Source organism: Salvelinus alpinus, chromosome 3, assembly GCF_045679555.1.
Source record: "Salvelinus alpinus chromosome 3, SLU_Salpinus.1, whole genome shotgun sequence".
NCBI classification, from domain to species: domain Eukaryota; kingdom Metazoa; phylum Chordata; class Actinopteri; order Salmoniformes; family Salmonidae; genus Salvelinus; species Salvelinus alpinus.
In genome coordinates, this window is record NC_092088.1 from 14,592,251 (window position 1) to 14,614,034 (window position 21,784).

The 21,784-nt window shown below is 43.1% G+C and overlaps 1 long non-coding RNA gene across 1 annotated transcript; it reads left to right on the plus strand.

Annotated features, from left to right (window-relative positions):
- Positions 1-19,881: 19,881 nt before the first annotated feature.
- On the plus strand, positions 19,882-21,784 carry LOC139569696 (uncharacterized). Its single transcript, XR_011673925.1, has 3 exons — positions 19,882-20,391; positions 20,565-20,736; positions 21,528-21,784. It is a non-coding gene; the product is annotated as an uncharacterized lncRNA (long non-coding RNA).

Consider the following 21,784-nt stretch of genomic DNA (forward strand, 5'->3'; position numbering starts at 1 on the left):
GGAGGTGGAGAGAGACCGGGGAAGAGCAGAGAGAGTCACGCGAGAGTTGAGCAGGATTTTTGAGCAGTCATGTAATCAGAGCGGGGTAGCAGTATTATTCGGTGTGAATCAGCGGTTCGCGAGCTGTAACGGAAAACGACTATTGTACCGATACTGTTTGAAGACTTTTAAAAACCCTTGCTCTCTTGTCTTGAATTCATCATTGGTCTGACCGAGATAAGTTGATATGTGACATCAATGTGGCCTAAAGGATCACTGCCCATTGACCACCGTCAAACGTCGACGTTCATGGATGTTGAAATTTGGTCCGTCCGCCCTGGCCTTGATTTCAACATCCACAGATGTACTGTGTTTTGTCCAGACCAAATCTGAACCATTCATAGATGTCTATGTTTCACAAGTTAAGACAGTACAGTATAGCAGAGTTCAGCACAGTAGAGTATTAGTGTAGTGCAGTATAATATACTGTACTATACTCTGCTGATCTAAACTGTACTGAACTAAACTGTACTCTACTGTAACGCGGTCCAAACTTGTGAGACATTGACGCCGAGACAGAGCAAATTTGGTCTTGTTTGAGGGTGGAGCTAATTAGAATAATACTCAGCATGCTTTGCAAGTGTTCCTGTTTACATTTACATTTTGGGCTTATAGCAGACATGACCTTTACAGAGCAATTTACAGTCAGTATATGAAACTAAGGTAGATAAACAACCACATATACAAATCATAGCAAGAACAACTTTTCTGTAACTTACTGAGAATTCTATTGTAGTTGGAAGTGTTCTGATACTTTTTCTGTTGGTCTGGAAACTCTGAATATAGTTACTGTCAGTTCTAAAGCGTTTGAAAAAGCTAATATACAATGCATTACGAAAGTATTCATACCCCTTCACTTTTCCACATTTTGTTACATTACAGCCTCATTCTAAAATGCACACAATTATTTCCCCCCCTCATTAATCTACACATTATACCCCATAATGACAAAGCGATAACAGGTTTTTAGAAGCTTTTGCAAATGTATAAAAAGATGTATAACATAAGTATTTAGACCCTTTGCTATGAGACTTGAAATTGAGCTCAGGTGCATCCTGTTTCCATTGATCATCCTTGAGATGTTTCTACAACTTATTTTTAGTCCACCTTCGGTAAATTCAATTGATTGGACATTATTTGGAAAGGCACACACCTATCTATAAGGTCCCACAGTTGACAGAGCAAAAACCAAGCCATGAGGAATAAGGAATTGTCCGTAGAGCTCCGAGACAGGATTGTGTTGAGGCACAGATCTGAGGAAGGGTACCAAAACATTTCTGCAGCATTGAAGGTCCCCAAGAACAATGGCCTTCATCATTCTTAAATGGAAGAAGTTTGGAACCACAAAGACTCTTCATAGAGGTGGTCTCCCGGCCAAACTGAGCAAACGGGGGAGAAGGGCCTTGGTAAGGGAGGTGACCAAGAACCCAATGGTCACTCTGACAGAGATCCAGAGTTCCTCTGTGGAGATGAGAGAACCTTCCAGAAGGACAACCATCTCTGCAGCACTCCACCAATGGTAGAGTGGCCAGACGGAAGCCACTCCTCAGTAAAGGGCACATGACAGCCCGCTTGGAGTTTTCTAAAAGGCACCTAAAGGACTCTCAGACCAGGAGAAACAAGATTCTCTGGTCTGATGAAACCAAGATTGAAGTCTTTGGCCTGAATGCCAAGAGTCACGTCTGGAGGAAACCAGTCACCACTCATCATCTTGCCAATACCATTCCTACGGTGAAGCATGGTGGTGGCAGCATCATGCTGTGGGAATGTTGTTCAGGGACTGGGAGACTAGTCAGGATCGAGGGAAAGATGAAGGGAGCAAAGTACAGCGAGATCCTTGATGAAAACCTACTCCAGAGCACTCAGGATGTCAGACTGGGGCGAAGGTTCACCTTCCAACAGGACAATGACCCTAAGCACACAGCCAAGACAACGCAGTGGCTTCGGGGCCAAGTCTCTGAATGTCCTTGAGTGGCCAAGCCAGAGCCCGGACTTCAACCCGATCAAACAGCTCTAGAGACCTGAAAATAGCTGTGCAGTGATGCTCCCCATCCAACCTGACAGAGCTTGAGGAGATCTGCAGAGAAGAATGGGAGAAACTCCCCCAAATACAGGTGTGCCAAGCTTGTAGTGTCATACCCAAGAACTCAAGGCTGAAATCTCTGACAAAGGTAGTTCAACAAAGTACTGAGTAAAGGGCCTGAATACTTATGTAAATGTGATAGTTTTTAATTTTTAATACATTTGCAAAAATGTCAAAACTATTTTTGCTTTGTCATTATGGGGTATTGTGTGTAGATTGAAGAGGGGAAAAAACAATGACATCTATTTTAGAATAAGGCTGTAACAAAATGTGGAAAAAGTTAATGGGGTCTGAACACTTTCCGAAGGCACTGTAAGTGAATGTGACAGGAGACATAATACATATTCCATACTGCAATCTTCATTTTTCTTTATTTTCCTATTTTAATAAAAAAATGTTGAATTTGATAATGCTTTCTTCATTGACATGAAGATATAAGTGAATGCATATACGGATTGAAATTTGGCTGTAGAAATAATGTTGTCTTTTCAACGTCCGTAAAATACGTATTTTCAACTTCTGTAAATGACGTCTTTTCAATATCCGGAAAATACATATTTTCGACTTTCATTCAAAACCCAAAATGAACCTAATTTCAACATCATTTTGTTGACTGGGTGGCCATTATCTACAACCCTCAAACTCAACTCTGGACCTGGAAGCCAGTTCCACTGCATTTTTTCATTGTTCCCATCTAATCAGGGATTGATTTAGACCTGGGATACCAGGTGTGTGCAATTAGTTATGAGGTAGAACAGAAAACCAGCAGGCACCGGACCTCATAAGGTAAGAACTGAACACCCCTGGCCTATAGTCTTCACCTGTCCAATCCAGGAGCCCTCCCCCCCCAAAAAAATATTACATTATTCTCATCTATTCTGTTGATCATCCATGCAAGGAATGAAGCAAAGCCTTTATTGCACACTGAATCACCATCATGTAGAGTTGGTCCAGCAGTAGGCTTGGCTTGAAAGCAAAACAGCGGAGGCAGCAAGTTATGTGATTTCGGGAAAATTTGATTCCGAACCTACAGATAGGGATAAGGATTTGGTCATCTAATCTGACCTTTAATCAGGATCAAATTTCATTTTTGTGTTTTTCGAAAGTCAAAGGTAGTGATTAAGATGGTTTTTGTGATGGAAATGGGGATTATCTTTATCCCACTGGAAGGATGGATTCAGGGTGGATTTAGAAGTGAAAGCCACTACAACCAAGAAATGTCAATGCAACTAAATTAAATCTGACAACCAAAGGTTTATTATGTTTAATTGATCCTAGTATAGGTATGTGGTCAGTTGTTACATTGCGAAGTGTCAATTAAATGCTTCTACTTAATAAGTGATATGCAGGCTCTATTTTTCTCTTACTTTAATGAGTTTCCTCATCTTTGTTTCCCTTTGACAGTATAGAAGTAGTAACACAACCTGTCCAGTAGATGGCAATGTGTAGGCCAGTTCAAAGCTAAAAAAAATCCAGATTCTGTGATTTTGATATTGTGGCATCTGGATCAGAATGATCCTATCCGCTTATTTTTCCACAGACAAACAAACGGCTAAAAAACAACCAGATCGATCGGATCTTGGATAGCAAAAAAGAGGATTACAGAATCCAGATGATTCTGATCCAGATTCAAAGTTGAAAAAAATGGGCCCAGGTTTATTTTACAAAAACATGTGGAGTTCCATGCCATAGCCATTTTACAGTGCAGGACAAAAACTTAAAGAAAACACAAAGCTAGACTTCAACCTGGTTTCTGTGCGGTCACAATTTATTTGGATATTCCCATATACAGTATATCACAAAAGTGAGTACACCCCTCACATTTTTGTAAATATTTGAGTATATCTTTTCATGTGACAACACTGAAGAAATGACACTTTGCTACAATGTAAAGTAGTGAGTGCACAGCTTGTATAACAGTGTAAATTTGCTGTCCCCTCAAAATAACTCAACACACAGCCATTAATGTCTAAACCGCTGGCAACAAAAGTGAGTACACCCCTAAGTGAAAATGACCAAATTGGGCCCAAAGTGTCAATATTTTGTGTGGCCACCATCATTTTCCAGCACTGCCTTAACCCTCTTGGGCATGGAGTTCACCAGAACTTCACAGGTTGCCACTGGAGTCCTCTTCCACTCCTCAATGACGACGACGACCACGGAGCTGGTGGATGTTAGAGACCTTGCACTCCTCCACCTTCCGTTTGAGGATGCCCCACAGATGCTCAATAGGGTTTAGGTCTGGAGACATGCTTGACCAGTCCATCACCTTTACTCTCAGCTTCTTTAGCAAGGCAGTGGTTGTCTTGGAGGTGTGTTTGGGGTTATCATGTTGGAATACTGCCCTGCGGCCCAGTCTCCGAAGGGAGGGGATCATGCTCTGCTTCAGTATGTCACAGTACATGTTGGCATTCATGGTTCCCTCAATGAACTGTAGCTCCCCAATGCTGGCAGCACTCATGCAGCCCCAGACCATGACACTCCCACCACCATGCTTGACTGTAGGCAAGACACACTTGTCTTTGTACTCCTCACCTGGTTGCCGCCACACACGCTTGACACCATCTGAACCAAATAAGTTTATCTTGGTCTCATCAGACCACAGGACATGGTTCCAGTAATCCATGTCCTTAGTCTGCTTGTCTTCAGCAAACTGTTTGCGGGCTTTCTTGTGCATCATCTTTAGAAGAGGCTTCCTTCTGGGACGACAGCAATGCAGACCAATTTGATGCAGTGTACGGCGTATGGTCTGAGCACTGACAGGCTGACCCCCCCAACCCTTCAACCTCTGCAGCAATGCTGGCAGCACTCATACGTCTATTTCCCAAAGACAACCTCTGGATATGACGCTGAGCACGTGCACTCAACTTCTTTGGTCGACCATGGCGAGGCCTGTTCTGAGTGGAACCTGTCCAGTTAAACCGCTGTATGGTCTTGTCCACCGTGCTGCAGCTCAGTTTCAGGGTCTTGGCAATCTTCTTATAGCCCAGGCCATCTTTATGTAGAGCAACAATTATTTTTTTCAGATCCTCAGAGAGTTCTTTGCGATGAGGTGCCATGTTGAACTTCCAGTGACCAGTCAGTATGAGGGAGTGTGAGAGCGATGACACCAAATTTAACACACCTGCTCCCCATTCACACCTGAGACCTTGTAACACTAACGAGTCACATGACACCGGGGAGGGAAAATGGCTAATTGGGCCCAATTTGGACATTTTCACTTAGGGGTGTACTCACTTTTGTTGCCAGCGGTTTAGACATTAATGGCTGTGTGTTGAGTTATTTTGAGGGGACAGCAAATTTACACTGTTATACAAGCTGTACACTCACTACTTTACATTGTAGCAAAGTGTCATTTCTTCAGTGTTGTCACATGAAAAGATATACTCAAATATTTACAAAAATGTGAGGGGTGTTCTCACTTTTGTGATATACTCTAGATGATTTACAGATGGTCATACTATCAACAAAAAGTTAGGCCATGAGAACTATTCCAGCAGTACAGAATTCTCTGATTGGTTATCGCCCTCTACCCACCTCTATGGTCACGTGATGGCAGATGGCGCCCATGGCAGGAGTACTCTATGGTCAGGTATTTATTAAACGGGCAGATTTCCAATTTGAGTCCTTGGAACTAAGAAGAAGAAGAAGAAGAAGCCAGCCAGCCAGCCAGCCAGCCAGCCACTACTGAAGCTCTGGCTGTTTGCAAGTTCATTTCTGGCGTGAACGGTGGAGCACTAGAACCGGACCTCAGTGTCTGAGTGGTTGGTGATGAGCTGAGACGCGGTAAGATGGTGAACAAGAAAAAAGGAAGAAAGTGGAACATATTCTGAATAAATAGGGAGTGGGGGATTGCACAAGCCTTCTGGAAGATCTGGTGAAGAAGAAGATGATAATAAAGATAATATAAAGTGGAAAATGGTTTGAGTGACTATGAAAACTTGAGACATCTGTGGCATTGTGTTGTGTGACAAAACTGCACATTTTAGAGTGGTCTTATATTGTCCCTAGCACAAGGTGCGCCTGTGGAATGAGTGTCTTGCCACACCTGTCAGGTGGATGGATTATCTTGGCAAAGGATAAATGCTCACTAACAGGGATGTAAACAAATATGTGGACAAAATTAGAGAGAAATAAGCTTTTTGTGCATATGGGACATTTCTGGGATTTTCTTTTTCAGCTCATGAAACATGGGACCAATGTTGCATTTATATTTTTGTTCAGTATACTTCCCGCAGCTATGGCTTTGAGACAACATTTTTGGTTTGTTACCTTGCGAGTTTCCATTTAGCTCAGGAAGTGTCGTATTTCAGGGAAACGCACAAAGAACCCCTGTGGTTATCTGTTAAAACGGCTCTCTGTATCTTTGTATTTGTAAAATCATTTTGGGGTGATATGAAAGTAGTTTCTGAGGTTTCCAAACCCATTTTGCATGCAACGATTATTGACAGTGTCAGGATTCGGGACAGTTGTAGGTCTAGACATTGGCCTCGCTGAGATCCCGATGGCAGCATGGTCTTAGGATCTTGAGACCTACTTGGTAAGCAACAGGAATTCCTCTCCTCATTCACACAAACGCACACACACATTTAACCTGCGATCAATATATATATAAATCAATGTGTCTGCTCTGACAGGAGACCGCTCTAGCCCAGTGAATCAGAATGAGAGCGAGAGTGTGAGAGACGTTATCGTTATCAGAGACATTATACATACTATTAATGCTGAAGCTGAGTGGTGCTAAGAGATGATGTCACAGAGACCCAGAGTGGTTTGCTAAATGTTTAATGTAGCATTCGCCAGAGACCATCAGGTGTGTGTGTGTGAGAGTGCTTCCTGAGTAGCATTGCTCTCTCAGCAGTCTCAATGGAGAGACCATAAACGCCAAAGAGTCATTCAGAGTACAGATGACACAGTCCAGTTTAATGGAGAGCTTCAATTGAGGAATACAGAGAAAGAAGGAAAGGGGTCAGAGAGAGAAGCTGACAGACCCAGTTTACCTCAGAAACCCATACAAGTTGTGCACTTATCATGTAGTGATGCGGCCAACACAGAGGTAGGTGTGTGTAGCACTGCGATTATGGCAGTTTCCTCCCCCTCCTTCAACCACTTGCCGACCCTGCCCTCTCCTCCTCTTCCTCCTCCTACAATGTTTATGTAATAGTAACTCCTTTACCTCACCCTCCCTACACACCCTGCGAGAAAGACAAAACGAAGAGAGAGAAAAAAGAGACTAGGAAAGAGATTTCAGTTGGGTTCAGCAGAGAGAGGGAGAATGTCATACTGGTGGAGTTTGTTTGGCATGGCCCGGGTGGGTGGAGATTTTACTTAAGTGCCAATGGAATGGTCTAAAATGAGCAAACTCCACCCACCCGGGGCACCGGGCCATGCAAAACTAACTCTAACACTATTTTACTGTTTGACTTAAAGGGCAAGCTGTAGTTGAAACAACAACAAAGCGGCCACCTCGCCAACTGTTTTAGTAAACAGCTATGGGGATGGAGAAATGTTACCACTCTCAAATTCACAGACAGAGCTATGGTTGCAAGGACTGACCATCCATGAGATCAAAATGATAGTTTAAACCCCACAGTGTTTGTTTACAATTGCATTGTTTACAAACACAGGAGTAAAAAAATAAATATTTCGGGGTGATGGGGTACGACAGTTGAACTAAGCTCATGAGGCATTTATAAGTTACATTGTTCAATAATCAATGTTAATTTATGTACAAAAATGTATGTAGAAACTGCAGATTACCCCTTTAATGCCACTGTCATGTTTTCATCACGTCAATAATGCATCAGATGAGGTTATTAGACTGTGTGTGTGTGTGTGTGTGTGTCTCGCTGTGTCATATTGAGTTGTCTTGCTTTAGGATATGCTTTGTCACTGTGGATCTTGTTCTCATTCACAGCAAAAGAGAAGGGCTGGGGCTGGAGGATGCTGGGCTGGTTCTTTCCTCTCTCTTTCTCCCCCTAGCTTACCCCACTTTCTCTCTCTCTCTCTCTCTCTCTCTCTCTCTCTCTCTCTCTCTCTCTCTCTCTCTCTCTCTCTCTCTCTCTCTCTCTCCCCCTAACTTACCCCACTTTCCTTCTCTCTCCCCCTACCTTACCCCACTTTCCTTCTCTCTCCCCCTAGCTTACCCCACTTTCCTTCTCTTTCTCCCTAGCCTACGCCACTTTCATCCTCTCTCTCTCTCCCTAGCCTACCCTACTTTCCTTCTCTCTCCCCCTAGCTTACCCCACTTTCATTCTCTCCCCCCCTAGCTTACCCCACTTTCCTTCTCTCTCTCCCTAGCCTACGCCACTTTCCTCCTCTCTCTCTCTCCCTAGCCTACCCTACTTTCCTTCTATCTCCCCCTAACTTACTCCACTTTCCTTCTCTCTCCCCCTAACTTACCCCACTTTCCTTCTCTCTCCCCCTAACTTACCCCACTTTCCTCCTCTCTCCCCCTAACTTACCCCACTTTCCTTCTCTCTCCCCCTAACTTACCCCACTTTCCTTCTCTCTCCCCCTAACTTACCCCACTTTCCTTCTCTCTCCCCCTAACTTACCCCACTTTCCTTCTCTCTCTCCCTAACTTACCCCACTTTCATCCTCTCTCTCTCCCCCTAGTTTACCCCCACTTTCCTCCTCTCTCTCTCCCCCTAGCTTACCCCACTTTCCTCCTCTCGTTCTCTCCCCTAGTTTACCCCACTTTCCTCCTCCTGTCTCTCTCCCTCCTCCTTCTTTTGTCCTAGGACATGGTGATCAATGAGCCTAGGGGCTCAGGGAGTGCAGTACCCCAACACAGGCGTGCACACACAACATAGAGGGGAATCGGACTGTGTGTGTGTGCGTGCGTGCGTGCGTGAAGTGACAGTTCATTACTGTGTGTCTAAGTCTATGCTACTATCTATAGTCCTCACTCTGCTCTAAATACTGTGACCTACTACCTGCCCACATCCTGGTTGTGTGTGAGAGAGCATTCAAGAGTCTTTACCACCCTCTAGTGAGGAGCGCTGTGTAAAGGCATACAGTATGGAGAGCTAAGGAGGGAGGTTGGACTCTGTGTGGGATAGATGAAAGCAAGCTGCATGACTGCGTGTGCGGTGTATATGCTACTTATGTGCTGTTAGCAGAACATGGCAGTGAGGAGTCACGTTTTCTTACAAAACATATTTACAGCCAATACCTTTGTTTGACAGTAAAACAAAACTAAGAAAAAACAAGACTGCTAAATCCTTGAGGGCTTTACTCAGTCAAAACAGGTTCAGGTGTCTGGTATAAGTCAATAATATTCTAAAATAATTTGAATATGCTTCTCTTTTTGGTTTCATTCTCTAAACATTTCTGTGTTTGGTGTAGCCCCAGCTTGCATCCTTGACACCCCTACAGAAGGGTCTGAGTGTGGCTGACTCTGAATTAAAGTATACTAGTTATCCCCCAATATCGTTATCGCTTCATTCAAAATGAAACATATCTACATATATTTGTGATGTGGCTCTAATCCTCGTATCTGTTAATTAGCAATGTGTTATCAGATATTGGGGCGATTCCATACAAGAATGGCCCAAAGATATTTAAGATGTTTTGGGACTGAAATCCAAAGAAAGGTTATTTGGGGATCGAAGGATGTGTGGCATACTGTTGAACACTGTATTGAGAAATAACTGAATGAAGTTGGGAAATTTGTGACTGGGAAATTTGTGACTGGGAAATTTGTGACTGGGAAATTTGTGACTGGGAAATTTATGACTGGGAAATTTGTCCTTCCTAGGCCTTCTTTAAGACACTACAAGTAGTCTGTAGATGCTGCTACAAACAGCCGTGTTGTCATTTGAAACCTGGTGTTTAGATTAAATATACAGTTTCTGTACATTCATTTATGGATAATTGAATATATAAAAGTGAATATCTTAAGGACCCTTTGATTTGATTTGTTTTTGGACAAGATACAATTAAACAATATACTCTACAACACGTGTCAAACTCATTTCACGGGGGGCCGAGTGTCTGCGGGTTTCCGATCCTCCCTTGTACTTGATGGATGAATTAAGATCCGTAACTAGTAAGGAACTCGCCATACCTAGTTTTCTAGGGTTTCATTGAAAGGAAAAAAAACTCTAATCTGCAGACACTAGGCCCTCCATGGAACGAGTTTGGCACCCTGCTCTACAAGTACAGAACATTTCCAGAGTGGGCTCCTTGCTACTTTTGGCAATGTTGAAGAAGCCCATTGTTCGACTTCCTGTCCGATTTTAGATTTTCAGGCGTTGCATTGCGTCATCCAATGGTTGCATGCCACGTCATCGACTGCAGTCGGGCATCAGATTGTCATATCATATGTAATCGTTGATACTGTATGTTAAATACCTATCCAGGATTGTTATATCATATAATGGTAATGGTAGATACTGTATGTTAAATACCTATCCAGGCGTTGTAAGATCTGACATGTGTCTGCGGTGTAGTCGGACAGGAACTCAAACATTGTCTCATTGCAGGAGGAACTCCAGGCAGCCCTGAGGCCCTTACAGGAGCAACAAAGTCTTTGGCTGAATGTACACAGGCAGCCCAATTTAGATTTTTTTGCCCAATTATTGTTAAAAGAGCTGATCTGATTGGTCAAAGGACCAATCAGAACCTGCCAATCAGAGGCGTCTCTGAAAATGAGTTATCCATGGAGCCAACATTGAGGAAACTTCTTTAAGTTGAATTCGTCACCTGTTCAAATGTATATGTTCCTTACGTTGGTTTAAGGGGCAGTACAATGTGAATAGACTATTTCTAAGCATTGTAAAGGGATTCTCCTTTATTCTCTTGTAAACTCTTTAGCCAGTAGTTCTGAATGTAATGTCACGAGACAACAGTGGTCCCCACAAACTGCGTACTACGTCACGTGACTGACCACCTTGACACAGTGTCTCCTGACTCCTCCTGTCTCAGACTCCAGTATTTATGCTGCAGTAGTTTATGTGTCGGGGGGCTAGGGTCAGTCTGTTATATCTGGAGTATTTCTCCTGTCTTATCCGGTGTCCTGTGTGAATTTAAGTATGCTCTCTCTAATTCTCTCCCTCCCCCCCCCCCCCCTCCCGGAGGACCTGAGCCCTAGGACCATGCCTCAGGACTACCTGGACTGATGACTCCTTGTTGTCCCCAGTCCACCTGGTTGTGCTGCTGCACTAGTTTCAACTGTTCTGCCTGTGGCTATGGAACCCTGACCTGCTACCTTGTCCCGGACCTGCTGTTCTCGACTTTCTCTCTCTACCACACCTGCTGTCTCGAACTCTGAATGCTCGGCTGACATTTACTGACATTTACTCCTGAGGTGCTGACCTGTTGCACCCTCTACAACCACTGTGATTATTATTCAAATAAAATAAAATTTTATTGGTCACATACACATGGTTAGCAGATGTTAATGCGAGTGTAGCGAAATGCTTGTGCTTCTAGTTCCGACAATGCGGTAATATCTAACAAGTAATCTAACAAATTCACAACAACTACTTTATACACACAAATGTAAAGGAATGAATAAGAATATGTACATAAGAAAATATATGAATGAGTGATGGTATAGAACGGCATAGGCAAGATGCAGTAGATGGTATAGAGTACAGTATATACATATGAGATGAGTAATGTAGGGTATGTAAACATATGAAAGTGGCATTATTTAAAGTGGCTAGTGATTAATTTATTACATCAAGATGGCAAGATGCAGTAGATGGAATAGAGTACAGTATATACATATGAGATGAGTAATGTAGGGTATGTAAACATTATATGAAGTGGCATTGTTTAAAGTGGCTAGTGATACATTTATTACATCAATTTTTCCATTATTAAAGTGGCTGGAGTTGAGTCAGTATGTTGGCAGCAGCCACTCAATGTTAGTGATGGTAGTTTAACAGTCTGATGGCCTTGAGATAGAAGCTGTTTTTCAGTCTCTTGGTCCCTGCTTTGCCTGACTTCGCCTTCTGGATGATAGCGGCGTGAACCGGAGGTGGCTCCGGAACCACCGCCTGGTGGCTCCGGTGGTTGTTGTCCTTGATGATCTTTTTGGCCTTCCTGTGACATCGGGTGGTGTAGGTGTCCTGGAGGGCAGGTAGTTTGCCCCCGGTGATGCGTTGTGCAGACCTCACTACCCTCTGGAGAGCCTTACGGTTATGGGCGGAGCAGTTGCCGTACCAGGAGGTGATACAGCCCGACAGGATGCTCTCGATTGTGCATCTGTAAAAGTTTGTGAGTGTTTTTGGTGACAAGCCGAATTTCTTCAGCCTCCTGAGGTTGAAGAGGCGAGACTCTACTTTGTCTCTATACTGACGCTTAGCTTGTTTGATTGCCTTGCTGAGGGAATAGCTACCCTGTTTGTATTCGGTCATGTTTCCGGTCACCTTGCCCTGATTAAAAGCAGTGGTTTGAGCTTTCAGTTTTGCCCGAATGCTGCCATCAATCCACGGTTTCTGGTTTGGGAATGTTTTAATAGACGCTGTGGGTATGACATCGCAGATGAACTTGCTAATAAACCCACCTACCGAATCAGCGTATTCATCAATGTTGTTGTTCGACGCAGTGCGGAACATATTCCAGTCCATGTGATCGAAGCAATCTTGAAGCGTGGAATCCGATTGGTTGGACCAGTGTTGGACAGGCCTGAGCGCGGGAGCTTCCTGTTTTAGTTTCTGTCTATAGGTTGGGAGCAACAAAATGGAGTTGCGGAAGTTAGAATAACAATGATCTAGGGTTTTGCCAGCCCTGGTTGCGCAATCAATATGCTGATAGAATTTGGGGAGCCTTGTTTTCAGATTAGCCTTGTTAAAATCCCTAGCTACAATAAATGCAGCCTCAGGATATGTGGTTTCCAGTTTACATAGAGTCAAATGAAGTTCTTTCAGGGCCATCGATGTGTCTGCTTGGGGGGAATATACACGACTGTGATTATGATCGAAGAGAATTCTCTAGGTAGATAATGCGGTCGGCATTTGATTGTGAGGAATTCTAAGTCAGGTGAACAGAAGGACTTGAGTTCCTGTATGTTGTTATGATCACACCACGTCTCGTTAATCATAAGGCATACACCCCGCCCTTCTTCTTACCGGAAAGATGTTTGTTTCTGTCGGCGCGATGCGTGTGTAATGGCAGCCTTCCCTCTCTTCACTAGAAGAGGGGGTGAAACAGGGATCGGACCAACACGCAGCGTAGCCAGTGCTCAACATGTTTAATTAAACGAAAACAGTGAACACTTACAACGAACAAAATAACAAAATGTGGCAAACCGAAACAGTCCTATCTGGTGCAGAACACAAACACAGAGACAGGAAACAACCACCCACAATCCCCAACACCAAACAAGCCACCTATATATGATTCTCTTTCAGGGACAACGATTGACAGCTGCCTCTGATTGAGAACCATATTAGGCTGGACACAGAAACAGACGAACTAGACACACAACATAGAATTCCCACCCAGCTCACGTCCTGACCAACACTAAACAAGCAAAACACATAAGAACTCTGGTCAGGACGTTACAGCGTGAAGAAACCAGCTGGCTGTACCGACTCCGATAGCATGTCTCGGGTGAGCCATGTTTCCGTGAAACAAAGAACGTTACAGATAAAAATTAACAATTGGTATGTGCTAATGCAAATGATCAAGTGTTGCATATTATTGAAAATATGAAATATCAAGTTGCATTGTTTTTTTATTTCAGTTTGATAATACATTACCAGGGGAGGCGGTTCAGGAGCATAGAGGGGAGGTTCGGGAGTATGGAGGGGAGGTTCAGAACTATGGAGGGGAGGAGGTTCAGGAGCATAGAGGGGAGGAGGTTCAGGAGCATAGAGGGGAGGTTCAGGAGCATGGAGGGGGGGTTAAGGAGTATAGAGGGGAGGAGGTTCAGGAGCATAGAGGGGAGGAGGTTCAGGAGCATAGAGGGGAGGAGGTTCAGGAGCATAGAGGGGGGGAGGTTCAGGAGTATGGAGGGGAAGTTCAGGAGTATGTAGGGGAGGAGTGTAAGGAAGTCTGTGTGTAGCTGGTGTATAGGAGTTAGGCGCAGGACAGCAGACATGAGTAAATAAACAGATTTTACTCAACATAAATAAATGCAATACAAAAACAGAGTCCACATTAACGGACCTTCCTACATACAAACAATCACTCACAAAAAACCATGGGGGAACAGAGGGTTGAATAATGAACAAGTAATTGGGGGATTGAAACCAGGTGTGTAAAACAAATACAAAACAAATGGAAAATGAAAAGTGGATCAGCGATTGCTAGAAGGCCGGTGACGTCGACCGCCGAACGCCACCCAAACAAGGAGAGGGACCGACTTCGGCGGAAGTCGTGACAAGGAGGTAAATGAGAAGTTTTGGAAACAGAAATGCAGAGGAGAAGAAGGGAGTAGAGGAGGGGAGGGTGATACAGGAGGAGAAGGGAATAGAGGAGGGGAGGGAGATACAGGAGGAGAGGGGGAGAATCTGAATTGGGCTTGAGTTTCTTCTTCTGTAAACTGAGGGAAGGTGTGTTACTCGATATGCTGATAGAATTTAGGGAGCTTTGTTCTCAGATTAGCTTTGTTAAAATCCCCAGCTACAATAAATGCAGCCTCAGGATATATGGTTTCCAGTTTTCATGAAGTCCAGTGATGTTCCTTGATGGCCGTCTTGGTACCCGCTTGCAGGTGGTTATACACGGCTGTGACAATAACCGAGGAGAGATCTCTTGGGAGATAATACAGTCAGCATTTGATTCTGAGGAATTCTAGGTCAGGTGAACAAAAGGACTTGAGTTCTTGTATGTTGTTACAAATACACCATGAGTCATTAATCATGAAACATACATCCCCGCCCTTCTTCTTACCAGATAGATGTTTGTTCCTGTCCGCGCGATGCACTGAAAATCCCCGACAGCATGTCCCCAGCTATTCATATCTCCGTGAAACAGAGTATGTTATAATCCCGGATATCTCTTTGGAAAGCAACTCTTGCCCTAATTTTGTCGCCTTTGTTAAAAAGAGGACTCATCTTTGTATCTGTGCCATTATGGTGTCTGTGACAACATGGGCAGTGCCATTCAGGCTATCTCCATTTTAACGTTTTTTTTTTAATTTTGCGTTTGAAAAAAGCATTAAGTTAATATTGGTGATTCACCACCACCTACAATGGTGGAGTCCTGAAACAAATATTGTGTGTTATTCATTTTATTGTGGCCACTAGGTGGCGGTGATATAGTTTAAAGACATTTACAAACCATACAGCCCAATTTGAAGAAGAAGACGATGCTCTGATCTTTGGCTGATCACTCCCAACCCATAGGAACCCCCACCCAGTTGACCACTTTAAAATGGTGGAAGGCCTCGATGGCAATGTCCATGCTGAAACTGGTTCTATCCATCTAGAGCCATCTGTCTACCTCTATGTTCCAGATTGAAGTCCTGATTCCTGACAACCAACCTGTGATGGTGCAGGTTCACATCAGTACTGGCAGTAGAGGGCAGCATAGCTGCATAACTCTGCAACAAGTGTTATTTTGCTCTCTGTCTCTAGCTCTGTTTCTCTCTCTGTCTCACACACACAGGGTGTTTCCACACGTGTGTGGATAAACCATGTTAAGGTGTGTTTTGGGGCAGGATCCTAGTAAATTGACCTATCACGCGTTGGGGTTTTAGGGGCCAGTCACAAGTGGATAGTGGAGGAAACGACAGCTGTCTACCATCAGACCAGCCGAATGGACCGGACTAATACATTTAGTAGACTTTATTCAACTTTTATTTTCATCTATTGATTGGTGTGAGTGAAAACTGTGTTACAAAATCTGGAGCAGAAGAGCTGAGACCACCATCTCAACACAGCATGACCCCGGAGAGAGAGAGGAGGAGGTAGGATCTTTAGCTTCACATCAGATCGTAGTACAGAAAACACATTTCATATCATAACTAAAAATAGAGAATCAGTTCACAAATGAAAATGTTTTTAAATGATACATTATCTTATTCACAGTGCATTTCACCTACATGTATTTGCTTGAGTAACTGCATTGTATATTTGAACACACAGTCAGGTCCAAAATTACTGGCAACCTTGATAAAGACGAGCAGAAAATACTATATAAAATAAATCCCACTCTGTTTCCTTATTATTCGATCTTCAAGGAAATCTTTGAATCAGTCTTTCACGCCACAAGACAACCAGTCAGTCGACATGTGCCTTTGGATGGTACAGAGTAGTCAACACTTTTTAGGCATTAATGGAACTCCATAGAAAGCGGGTGTTGTGGTGTGCCTTAGATGTAGGGTATGAAGAGTTTACCCATCATGGACCCCACACTGACATCGTGATTGAACTATTTCTCTCTATCTTTTTCTCTCTCTGTCTCTCTCTCCCTTAGGATAATGAGTTGTGAAGCAGCGAGGGCTAGGCGGAGAGCTGAGTCTCAGGTGTTGATTGACATGTCTCAACTCCTCCCCCTCCCTTCCTCCCTCCGCCCACAGCTAGACAAACCCTCCATCATACGACTAACCATCAGCTACCTACGCATACACACACTGCTCTCTGGTACACACACACACACACACACACACACACACACACACACACACACACACACACACACACACACACACACACACACACACACACACACACACACACACACACACACACACACACACACACACACACACACACACACACACACACACTCACACACTCACTCACACACTCACTCACTCACTCACGTTGTTTATGTCTCTTTATCTTAGGCTTTGCTGACCGACAGAGGAGGGACGAGGAGGGAGAGAGGGAAACGAGGGAGGAGGGAGAGAGGGAAACGAGGGAGAGGAGGGGGGCGGGAGCGAGAGAGAGGAGGGAGGAGGGAGACAGGGAGAGGAGGGAGGCGGGAGACAGGGAGCTCGGGGAGTGGAGGGAGGAGCGAAAGAAGGAGATGGGGGAGACAGATCTATACCTGAGGATTCTGGGCGGCTTTGTCGTCGTGGTAACGACAGAAGGAGACATGATCTACCTGTCAGATAACATCAGAGAATACATGGGTCTAACTCAGGTACTTACACACACACACACACACACACACACACACACACACACACACACACACACACACACACACACACACACACACACACACACACACACACACACACACACACACACACACACACACACACACACACACACACACTGAGTGATTTATATATGAATGTTTTTCTCCAGGTGGAGTTGATGGGGCATAGCATATATGATTTCACACACCCCTGTGACCATAAGGAAATTAGAGACAACCTTGACCTCACTGCAGGTGTGTAAACAGATGTAGGAACTTCATTTGATTGCTATTTTGGTGCTGATAATTGTCCTGTAGTGTACTCGAGATGTAAAAACATTTCTAAAGTTAGTAATTTCCATTTTAAAATGTCAGACTTAATTTGACCTAATGAAAATTGTATCAACCCATACAAAAAATTGCCATTACATAATAATCCACATTTTCTGTTGCTGCACAATTATTTTCCTTCTGTAGCTAACAGGCTCAAATAAAAACCATACTTCTGTACACATACAGTACCAGTCAAAAGTTTGGACACACCTACTCATTCAAGGGTTTTTCTTTATTTTGACTATTTTCTACATTATATAATAATAGTGAAGAAATCAAAACTGTGAAATAACACATATGGAATCATGTAGTAACCCAAAAAGTCTGAAACGAATCAAAATATATTTTAGATGTTAGATTCTTCAAAGCAGCCATTCTTTGCCTTGATGACGACTTTGCACACTCTTGGCATTCTCCAAACCAGCTTTTTGAGGTAGTCACCTGGAATGCATTTCAATTAACAGGTGTGCCTTGTTAAAAGTTAATTTGTGGAATTTCTTTCCTTCTTAATTAAATAAAGGTTGAGCCAATCAGTTGTGTTGTGATAAGGTAGGGGTGGTATACAGAAGATAGCCCTAATTGGTAAAAGACCATATGGCAAGATCAGCTCAAATAAGCAAAGAGAAACGACAGTCCATCATTACTTTCAGACATGAAGGTCAGAACTTTTAAAGTTTCTTCAAGTGCAGTCGCAAAAACCATCAAGTGCTATGATGAAACTAGCTCTCATGAGGACCGCCACAGGAAAGGAAGACCCAGAGTTACCAGCCTCTGAAATTGCAGCCCAAATAAATGCTTCACAGAGTTCAAGTAACAGACACATCTCAACGTCAACTGTCCAGAGGAGACTCTGTGAATCAGGTCTTCATGGTCGAATTGCTGCAAACAAAACACTACTAAAGGACAGCAATAAGAAGAAGAGACTTGCTTGGGCCAAGAAACACGATGGAAATCTGTCCTTTGGTCTGATGAGTCCAAATTTGAGATTTTTGGATTCAACCGCTGTGTCTTTGTGAGACGCAGAGTAGGTGAACGGATGATCTCCATATGTGTGGTTCCCACCGTGAAGCATGGAGGAGGAGGTGTGATGGTGTGGGGGTGCTTTGCTGGTGACACTGTCAGTGATTTATTTAGAATTCAAGGCACACTTAACCAGCATGGCTACCACAGCATTCTGCAGCAATACACCATCCCATCTGGTTTGCGCTTAGTGGGACTATCATTTGTTTTTCAACAGGACAATGACACAAAACACACCTTCAGGCTATGTAAGGGCTATTTGACCAAGAATGAGAGTGATGGAGTGCTGCATCAGATAACCTGGCCTCCACAATCACCCGACCTCAACCGAATTGAGATGGTTTGGGATGAGTTGGACCGCAGATTGAATGAAAAGCAGCCAGCAAGTGCTCAGCAAATGTGGGAACTCCTTCAAGACTGTTGGAAAAGCATTTCAGGTGAACCTGGTTGAGAGAATGCCAAGAGTGTGCAAAGCTGTCATCAAGGATGGCTACTTTGAAGAATCAAACATATAAAATATATTTTGATTTGTTTAACACTTTTTGGGTTACTACATGATTCTATATGTGTTATTTCATAGTTTTGGTGTCTTCACTATAATTCTACAAATTTGTAAAATTGTAAAAATAAAATAGATTTCTTGAATGAGGTGGTGTGTCCAAACTTTTGACTGGTACTGTATGTGTCTTAGGGGGGTTTGTTCTGCTTTTACTAAATAGGTATGGTATTTCTTTACAAAATATTTCGTCCCAAAATTTGCTGAATATCTAAGTCAAGACATTATTCTGAAATGGTTGTGTGATAGTTGTGAAATGGTTGTGCGATAGTTGTGAAATGGTTGTGTGATAGTTGTGAAATGGTTGTGTGATAGTTGTGAAATAGCTGTGTGATATTTGTGAGACAGTTGCTTGATAGTTGTGAAATGGTTGTGTGATAGTTGTGAAATGGTTGCTTGATAGTTGTGAAATGGTTGTGTGATAGTTGTGAAATGGTTGCTTGATAGTTGTGAAATGGTCGTGCGATAGTTGTGAAATGGTTGTGTGATAGTTGTGTGCTGGTTGTATTGTGTTTGTTTGTACTTCCAGGGCAGAGCGGTTGTGGAGGGCTGAGAGACTTTCTGATGAGGATGAAGTGTACAGTGACTCACAAAGGAAGAACTGTCAACCTCCGATCAGCCGGCTGGAGGGTGACGATTAACTTCAAACAAACTTTCAGTAACACTTTTCGTGCCAAATTGTCCCTGTGGCATGTCATCATGATAGGGTTGACAAACAACATATTTTTGGTGACTAGAAAAAGGTGTATTTACCATTTGTAAATTCCAGTTAAATGTGTGTGTTTACGTGTGTGTGTGTTACTGTTGTTGTGTCAGGTGCTGCAGTGTCGAGGGTGTTTGAAGGTGTGTGTGTCAGGACCCTCTTTTACTTGTGTGCTCTTCACCTGCCAGCCCCTGTCCCTCACACACACACTCCTACACACACACACCTTCACCAGCCATCACAGCATGGACATGAGGTTCACTTACTGTGACCAAAGGTAACACACACACTCAGATTCACACACAAACACACGCATGCACAAACATACAGATACACGCGCACTCCCACAAACATCAAATATACACAAAACCATCATCTGTTTGTGTGTGTGTGTGTGTGTGTGTGTGTGTGTGTGTGTGTGTGTGTGTGTGTGTGTGTGTGTGTGTGTGTGTGTGTGTGTGTGTGTGTGTGTGTGTGTGTGTGTGTGTGTGTGTTGTAGGGTGACTGGGTTGTTAAGTTATCGTCCAGAGGAGTTGCTGGGTGTCTCTGTGTATGATCTGTGTCACACTCTGGACCTACACACTCTGACCAAAAGCCACCTAAACCGTGAGTAGACACACACACACACACACACACACACACACACACACACACACACACACACACACACACACACACACACACACACACACACACACACACACACTCTCGTATGTCCTATATTAGAGGCACTAATAAGATGCTCTTCCTCTACCCCCCCCCCCCCCCACCCCCTCCAGTGTGTTCTAAGGGTCAGTCAGTGAGTGGGGTGTACAGGGTGCTGGTTAGAGGGGGAGGGTACATGTGGGCAGAGACTCACAGTGCTGTCATCTCCAAACCCCGCCCATCACAGCCACACCAATCTAAGCCCTCACCGCCACTCTTCGTCGCTTGTGTCACATACATCCTCAGGTAGGAGGGGCCCCAGAGTGTTCACTTTATGTATGCTGTAGCCATAGTATTGTAAAGAGTATTTTAGAGATAGCATTGTAGAGATAATATTTAAGATATAGTATTGTAGAGATACTATTTGAGATACCATTGTAGAGATAATATTAAAGAGATAGCATTGTAGAGATAATATTTAAGAGATAGTATTGTAGAGATAATATTTGAGATAGCATTGTAGAGATAAAATTAAAGAGATAGCATTGCAGAGATAATATTAAAGAGATATCATTGTCGAGATAATATTAAAGTGATAGTATTGTAGGGATAATATTAAAGAGATAGCATTGTAGAGATAATATTAAAGGGATATCACTGTCGAGATAATATTGAAGAGATATCATTGTAGAGATAATATTGAAGAGATAGCATTGTAGAGATAATATTAAAGAGATAGCATTGTAGATATAATATTAAAGAGATATCATTGTAGAGATAATATTGAAGAGATAACATTGTACAGATCATATTAAAGAGATAGTATTGTAGGGATAATATTAAAGTGATAGTATTGTAGGGATAATATTAAAGAGATAGCATTGTAGAGATAATATTAAAGAGATATCATTATAGAGATAATATTGAAGAGATAGCATTGTACAGATAATATTAAAGATACAGCATTGTAGAAATACTACCAAAGAGATAGTATTGTAGCTGTAGCATTGTTGCAACTGTGTCACAACGTGTGATGTTGCTGTAAGCGTGTGTGTGTCTAAGGGCAGCGTATATGTGTGTGTGCGTGTGTGTTTCAGTGGTGTTGAAGAGCCAACTCAGTTGCTGTCTCTGGGCCAGATGAACTGAGGGGAGAAACCTCTAGCCCCTCCCTGGACCTCTTCAGGAAGGACATTTTTCATTCTATAAAACAATTCTGCATTTTCTACATTAAATCTTAGCTTTATTTAATATAGCTGTAGCTACATATTGTGAAAAAGCGGTGTGAAGGTATTAATGTGATTATGACTGTTTGCTAATAAATGATCATATCCACTTCTCTCTGTGGAACATGCAA